This window comes from Dermacentor silvarum, chromosome 11, assembly GCF_013339745.2.
Source record: "Dermacentor silvarum isolate Dsil-2018 chromosome 11, BIME_Dsil_1.4, whole genome shotgun sequence".
In the NCBI taxonomy this organism is placed as follows: Eukaryota; Metazoa; Arthropoda; class Arachnida; order Ixodida; family Ixodidae; genus Dermacentor; species Dermacentor silvarum.
In genome coordinates this window covers 85,518,605-85,527,067 of record NC_051164.1, presented here as the reverse complement: position 1 = coordinate 85,527,067, position 8,463 = coordinate 85,518,605, and the positions used below count along the sequence as shown (strand labels likewise).

General features: G+C 48.4%; 1 long non-coding RNA gene across 1 annotated transcript; it reads right to left on the bottom strand.

Annotated features, from left to right (window-relative positions):
• Positions 1 to 890: 890 nt before the first annotated feature.
• Positions 891 to 5,669, bottom strand: LOC125941503 (uncharacterized). The gene is made up of 4 exons (XR_007464384.1): positions 5,328 to 5,669; positions 3,982 to 4,105; positions 2,577 to 2,659; positions 891 to 941 (listed from the first exon to the last, which is right to left on the bottom strand). It is a non-coding gene; the product is annotated as an uncharacterized LOC125941503 (long non-coding RNA).
• Between the last annotated feature and the right edge of the window lie 2,794 nt (positions 5,670 to 8,463).

Sequence of the window (8,463 nt, the reverse complement as noted above, 5' to 3'; positions counted from 1 at the left end):
AACAATTGTGCGCATCGCCGTTAGTTGTGCAGCATTTATTAAAAAGTTTCGATTCAAATAAATTATGACAAATGCGTTGGAGCAGCACTACTGTCATGCTGCCACGATCGAAACGATCAAAACCAAGGTGAAACGCCAGCAAATGTAAACCTGCCTGCAGTATTTCTTGAGTACTCTATCATCAACTTTTTAGCTATACGTGGCATCAATTTCAAGAACGTGCTGCCCTGAACAGGCAGTTGTAGTAAATTTTTCTAACCGCAGATACGCCAAGTGGCCGCTATACACCAAAAGTTGATTGAGCGTAATTGATAACAGTCGCAAGGTTTGTGCTCACCTCCTCTGCTAGGAATCGGAACTTGGCCCGGCTGTCCATCTCCGCGTTGTTTGAACCAAAATCCACGGGCATGGCCTCCATAAACAAGCAGATATCGTTGATCCAGCCACTTCGTGGTGTCTTCAAAAAGGCGGCGTGAGTTGCGTCTGGTCGTTATATGCTAAAGAGATTCACGAAAGCTGGTGAGCACTCTTTCCCGCAACCACATACATTGTCATTGGCAAAATGACCGCCAACGCGAAAGCCACCCGCGATATCTAATTAGGATACTTGGCCCGTTATTGCAGCGAAAACAATAACTACAATGAAATGGCCGAAATCACAGCGGGAAAGGAACGAAGCTAACCTAGACGCTGATTTTGCATGGTAACCAACAGCTCTGCAAATTTGTCTGTTTGATATAGAAATAGATACCGAAATAAATATTTCGCCACCTGTGATTACTTAACGCATGGAGGCCACAAAAACCGCTGGCCATCAGGCCTACGGGGGGCGCAGAAAGATGACACGCAGCTAGAACACCGGGACACGAGGTCATCATGGCCGGCATCGAGACGCCAGATCCGCAGTACGTAGTGAGGGGGAGGGTCATCGAGACACCTGGCTGCAAGAAAAGTTGACAGTCACTGTAGCATAGGGCTAAAGAGGATGGAGACGAAAGCCTGCGCGCTCATGAGACATTCATTAAATTACTTGACCTTCTCATTCGAATGCGTTGTTAACTCCTATAACTTGTTTTTCCCACCAAAGGTCGTTGGTTCGAGTACCTTAACTCTATCTTGATTAACTGTGCCTTAATTAACTTTGCCTTCAGTAACACCGAAGGACGTGGGTTCGACTCCCACTAAAGGTCGTGCGCTCGAGTGCCATAATTAACTCTTGATTAAGGTAGAGTTATTAAGGCACTCGAACCCACGTAACTTTGTTGGTGGCACTATGGTGGCACCAACGCACGGTGGCACCATGTGGCATAGTGGCACCAGGAACTTTGGTGCTCTAATGGCAGACAACAGATTTTTTGACCCATGAGCCATCTGAAGCTTTCACCTTAAAAGCTGGCCACCAGATTCACGGGGAAGGCTGCCAGGTACCATAGTGCCTGGCCACCAATTCCGCAGGGCAGCAACAAGACACCGGACCGTTAAAGTGACCCAGGTTGGCGTGGAATACGCTGACTGAAATGACCGAGTTACCTAAGTGTGCGTCAATGATATTGACTGATGGGCAGTGTAAGTATAAACGTACCCAATGGCACATAAAAAATTAAACGTTGGGCTTTTACGTGCCAAAACCACGATCGGTTTAGGAGGCACCCGGTAGTGGGGCACTCCGGAATAATTCTGACCACCGAGGGTTCTTAAACGGGCACACAACGCACGGTACACGGGCGTTTTTGCATTTCGGCCATATTGAAATGCGGCCACCGCGGCCGGAATTTGATCTCGCGCCTGCCCTCAGACTTAGTAGCGAACCCCAAGGCCACTACACTACCACGGCGGGTAATGGCACATAGCCAGTGACCAAAGTTGGTGTAAAAGAGGTTCACTAATGAGCAGAACATACACATCGACCGAAAATGGCGTAAATGAAGTTCATCGAGGACACCGCATACCATCCCATAAACAGTGCCCCAAGTTGATCCGAAGGATGGTTTTGAACCCTCTTCGCTCAGCTCAGCAGCCCGATGTTTTAACCATTAGACCACGACGGACTACCCGTCACCCAAGCTGGAGTGAAACAGGTTACATTCGGATAAACAGACCAATCAATATACACAGAAACATACCGCAAACTGAGTGCAGTTCCGAAGGAATGCTAACTACAATAATTAGAAGGACAACAGCGAGTGTCCGCGGTGATCGAGTGAGATGGGTTCGTATTTGCGTGTGCCGTATTGGAGGGCTCCTGGTTAATTTTGACCCCCTGGGTTTCTTTAGTGCACGTTAAAGAACCCCACGTCAAAATTGACCCGGAGCCCTCCACTACGGCGTGCCTCATAATCAGAACTGGTTTTGACACGTAAAATCCCAGAAAGAAGAAGAATGTGCGCGCGTGACAACGTGCTTGCTAGTTTAGTTAGTAAGCGAATGTGTACAACAGTTTATGCGGCTAATAAAACGACTAACCTTACTTCGTACAGTTTAGTGTGTGCGAAATCGTTTTATCGGAAATTACAATGGCAGATCGAAAAGCAATGGAAAGATTACGACGCAACATGTCACGTCTCCGATGCGCTCACCTGGCTGGCCTGGCTCGTATAGCTGGCAACCGCGCTGCCTTCCACGCTGGACCCGGTGATGACGCACGAAAGGTCAGCATCGCCTTTGCCCGACAGATGCGTGCACGACAGGAGCATGTCGATCTCGTTCCGTTCATTCTCAGCACCGACGAAAAACAAAACAGAAAAGAGATCGCAACCGTATGTGAGAAGCACGGTGAAAGAGATGAGGTCACGAAACCTTTACCTTCTACTGTGTACACCGTAGGATGGCGAGCTTTGCACAGAGCCAGAAACGCTTTTGGGCGTATACTCGCACAGATCCGGTGTGATCGTCCAAGAAGTGATCGCCTCAGATGTTGCTCCCGAACCACCGCCCATACGCGCCTCGATGATAGTTATTCAGCTACATTGTCCCATATACAGCAACGCTAGCTAAAACGCAAAGGTACGGGCCTTGGTATTTTCTGGCAAGACATTAATGGGCTGATGGACGGTAAACGATGCACAGGAAATGAAAAGGCAGTGGCTATTCTCCCGGCAGCCAGGAGAATTCCTGCAACAGATTTCTGCCGGCACTCACCTACTATTGGCTCTCGGAAGGTTAGGGTAGGTTATGTATGGCTATGTATGGCTATGTATGGCTATGTATGGCTATGTATGGCTATGTTAGGTTATGATAGGTTATGTTTGGTGAGATTAGTTTACGTTATGTTATGTTAGGTTCGGGCGCACCTGCAGGCCGTTTTTCCCCGGCACTTTCTCCCGGCAGTTTGTCATGCGACTTCCGAGCGCCAATAGGAGGTGAGTGTCGGGAGAAATTCAAGTACGACTTTTTGGGCTGGTTGGTTAGATGCATAAGAGGTGGTCATAGCGCCAGAATACATGCACAAGAATTCGTTTGATAAATTTTGCCGGCTGCCTGGAGAATAGACTCACCCAAATGAAAAACAGGCAACAGCAAGCGAAGCACATGAACATAGCCGCAGCTCCCAACAAATGAATCATTCTGGAAAAGGTGACGGCAAATAGTGTCTCATCACAGCGAAAAAGAAAAACGGAGCAATGAAGCACGAAATTATATGCCATGACAGAAACCAGCAAAAAACATGGCAAAACGTCGGAAGACGTAAAGCTGCCTGCAATAGTCCTTGAATGCATTTTCAGAAAGTTTTGAAATTGCGTTTAGGAATAAGGAACGAACAGGTTATGTTTAAACGCACCGACATCAAATTCAGCGACGTGGTGCACTGAAGAGGCAACTCTAGCGCATTTGTATAAGGCTTGATACGCCATTTCGCGAGCAGGAAAAAGAAAACATTTACAGCTAAAAGCAGGGGAAGGCACAAGTCGCATAGCTGCTACAAGAAAAGTTCACTGAGCGCAATTACTTCACGTCGAAAGCAACAGCCAGGACTGTTCTCACCTTGTCCGCTGAGAAGGGGAACTTGGCCCGGCTGTCCGTCCCACCCGTTGTTCGAGCCAAGAGCTACGGGGCAGTCCTGCATACCACGAGCAGTCGGCATTCTTTCAGTCACTCTGTGGTCCATCTGAAAAATCGGCGTGAATTGCGGCTTGACGAAAGAAGCAAAAGCCATTCGCGAAAGCAGGTGAGCACCCTTAGACGCAACCACATGCATGGCGAAATGGCAGCCAAGGTCAAAGCAAGCCGTGATATCAGTGCAGGGTACATCGTCTGCTGTTGCGACGAAGGCAACCTCCCAGTACAAAGAAATTGCCGAAATCAAACAGTGACAAAGGAATGAAGACAGAGACGCGATGTTAGCCTAGCAACTCGCCCAACATGCAGTTTGATGAATAAATTGCGGGAGAAAGAGGGAGGTTAAGAAACTTAATTGCGCCGCTGGTGATTCTTTAGCGTGCGCGTTATCTTATCAATTGCACAACGAAATACATAGGCCTTATTTGTATTTTTTCAGTACGCACTTGCTTACATATAGTTGAATATGAACCAACACCCTTGTTTAATGTAACCGAAGTCGAATGAATTCAAGAAACCGGCTATTCATTCGAGTTGGATGACGGCGGCTGAAGGTCTTTTAATGTGGCACTAATGATGCAAAACTTTTGCCGCAAGAGTGAATTAAGTTGCGTGCTATTGTTAGCGCCCTTCACGTGGTCATTAATGTTGCTATATCGCGGGAAGTGGAACCCAGCTGGAAGCGAGACAACACGGACAGCGCTGCCTGCCGTCTCTGTTTTCTGTGAGATACTGCACTCCGAATATATGTGGCTGCCCCCCCCCCCCCCCCCCTCTACAAAGGCTGCCGGCCTACTTACGTGAACAAAGAAGACATGCGCTATTATATGCTATTAAAATAAAAGTTTAACAAAGCTGTCAGTGTTCTTCGTCTTGCTGGCGCCCGTTTTCAGTTTTGCGCCGTAAGTATGCCACAAATCAACTCTTTGCTGTGCACAGCACTTGAGTAGGTAGTTCTGCATCGTGTTCGTGGACGACGCTTGGCGGTACTTGCTGGTTTTGATATCGTCAACAAAGGTTCAAGCGCGACCGTGTAAGATGGCACACTGTAAGCGGCAGCGCTTGATCAGTGTGTTCGTTTTTCCCTAGCCAGCTGCTTGCGCGCTCTACACAGCAATGAATGGGTTTATATACATATTCAGGACTAACCACTAACTACACCAATATTGCTAAGCGTTAGGTTGGCCGGCAATGAAGTTCAGCCCCTATTTGAGTAAATTTCTCGAAACGCAATTTTTCTTGCGCGTTTTAAGAGACATGCTCGAACCCACCTTGGAGGCACTTGCCGGCTGGTTGCTCTTGATAAAGGTCGTTCTCTGCAAAGTTTCTGCAACGCCGTCTTCGATTACCTATAGTTCACACTGGGACGTTAGGCGTCCGCAAGGAGCAAATTTTCCTGCCGCCACAACACAGAGTCGCTCAGAATTTTCTGTGCCCTAGTCGCGCTTCGGAAGTAGCTACGATATAGTTCTCGAACTTTCTCGAAGACAACGAGGTTACGCCTGGCAGCGCGATTCTTTCCGTCGGCGTTATCTGAAGAGCGCGCTCGAACCGATAGCGTTTCCGCGTTTCTAGTTGACAAAAGTGAAAAAAAAAAAAAAGGCACGCTCACGGGCCTCTCTTGCGTGTCACCTGCAATTTCTTCTCATTCGCGCGGTTACCCGATCTTATCAATCGTGCCAATGTGCCGCTCCATTGTGGGCTCGTGCGCGTCGGTGTTCGTGAGACATGACTGTAATTACTACCTCAGCAAGGCCAACGCTTGTTCCCAGCTTGAAGGGACCTGTTCCGCTGGCATGCGCCAACACTGCGCGCATTGCTGGCAGCTATGTACCAGCTTTTCTATGTCGTGGTCCAATCCGGGATACGGAAACATCGTACGGACCAGGCGCTTCATTGCAGTCATGCCTGGGTAGGTGTCGTGCGGTTTTCTCAGAATAAGTGCCCGCACGCATTTGGGCAGGACTACACGATGACCCCAGTAAATTAGTCCTCTACTCATGGTAAGTTCGTGTCCGCGGGTGAAGTACGGCTGCGTCCCCAGTTGGTGTGGCCAACCACGCAGAATCCACGTCTTCATCTGTCGGAGCAGCATGTCCTCGCTGATGCTGTCTGCCAACTTCTGCGCGCAAAGACAGAAAAAAAAAAATGACCGCCCAAGCACTCCCTACAGATGGTCAACCAGCAAAGCTGAAACGTACGGCCCCGGTGGTTATTGCTGAGTTAATCCCGACGGTTCATTAAAGTATTTATCAATTATGAGGTTACACACACGTTCGGCTGCGACGGAGAGAACGGTATCACTGACGGTATGCCCGCATTACGCCGTTGTAGCTTGCGTTCGAAGTTTCGAGTTTGATCGGCGGCGTGGTTATATATAGCAGCATTCGCCCGCCATTGCCGCTTGCGATTTTGCTTCAAATTAAATCTATCCGTTACCTAAGGTAATGAATGGCTCATACCCATTTAAGCAATTGCTCACACCCCCGTAAACGCGGCCTCCCCATTACGACGACAGAATTAAGAGAAGTGAAATTCTACGCTGGAATGATTAGTGACAACGCAGCCAGCTGTGGAAGAAGACGACGACGAACCCGGGAGCAGTGGCACAAGCACGTGCTCAGCACGAGCACAACCCGAGGGGCGCCAAAGAGCCAGCTGCGGTAGGGAGCCTACTTGCAACGCCGTCGTTGCATGTAGGATCCCTAAGCTGCGGTAGAGCCCCTGCATTTTTTCCAGGGGCTTTAAGCTGCGGAAGAAGACGACGAAGCTCGAGTCAGTGCTGATGATGATAACTTTTTGTGGACAGGCGAGGCGACGGACAGACGCTTTTTCGTTTCGCCTGGACATTTAAAGCTTCGCTTTAAAATCTGTCAAAGCTTGCTTATGTAGCACATATTCGACGGGATCATCTTCACCAGGGTGCCCTTGCTCCGGCAGCGGCAAACAGCTCAAAGCGTCGGCATTCGCGTTCAATGGTCTTTTCCGGAATTCTATGTCATACTGATACGCTGATAAAAGGAGCGCCCAACGCTGTATCCTGGCTGCCGCCATCCGTGGGATTGGTGTCTCGAGATGGAACAGCCCGGTCAACTTCTTATGATTGCTATCAAACAAGATGTATCGCCGAAAAGTTAGTCTGTGAACCTTGTCACACCGAAAGCTAGGGCGAGCGCATACTTTTCGAGTTGCGAGTAATTACGCGCCGCCGGTGTCGAAGTTCTAGAGCGAAAAGCTATCGGATAATCTTTGCCCCGACGCCATGATACAGCACTGCGCCCAAACCGACCGATGACGCATCGCATTCCAGTCCAAGGGGTTTTCGTGGGTCATAGTGGATTTTACGTGCCTAAGGCGCTCTTAAGTTCTTGAAATGCGCTGTGCTGGGACGGCCCGGCCCATTGCCAGAGCACCCCCTTTGCCAGCAAGCGATATACGGGAGCAAGCGTCGTTGACAGGTTGGGCAAGAATTTAGCATAATATGTACCCAAGCGGAAGGAAGATTTCAGCTGGCTTACCGATGTTGGCTATAATGACTATAATACCTATAACTATTACCACAACTATAACTATAAATACAATAACCTATAATGACCCAGCCGGCCAAAATAACACTACGAAATCTCTGGTGGATGATAGAGAGAAAAAATGCAGACCTGATGCACTTCTTATAATCTATGTGAAGCGAACTTTAAGTGAAGCGGGTAAATAAATGCTACACATCTAACGGCGATGCATAAAATTGTGCTTACGTTCATACTCCCTTACAATGTTGGGTATCTCGCGCACAAGGGTCACAATTTTAATCTCGTGCAATTTTTTCATGTTTACAGACTACACCATACACAAAGTATGCCGAAATTCGAACACCAATTCAGGCGGCTACGCAGTGTCAAACATCTACACAGCGATGTCACGAGGACAAACATGACGTATGTTTGGCGATGCAAGAATGGCGATGATAGGTGTATACAAAGCGAAGTATGACATGTCTAGTTACATTCAGGATTATGTACCTCTGGTGTCAGTGACACATAACCATTTTGTAGGATTGGCCAAGAATCGGCACACACGCAATGGAGCCTACCGAAAGGCTTTCAAAGAAAATAAAATGCACTAAAATACCAGTTCATTACAATGTGCTAATTCAGTAGAGCGTCTGTGTGCTTCATCGATACTTACGTGCAGATATTATACGTTCGTATTTTACCTAGGAATTTAGTTATTTTGTATTACGCCGCACGCAGGTACGCACATAATTTTGCACATAAAGTTACGTGCGTCATACGCTTTAGTGTGTGTGTGTGTGCGTGTGTGCGCGCGTGTGTGTGCGCGCGTGTGTGTGTGCGCGCGTGTGTGTGTGCGCGCGTGTGTGCGCGTGCGCGTGTGTGCGCGCGCGCGTGTGTG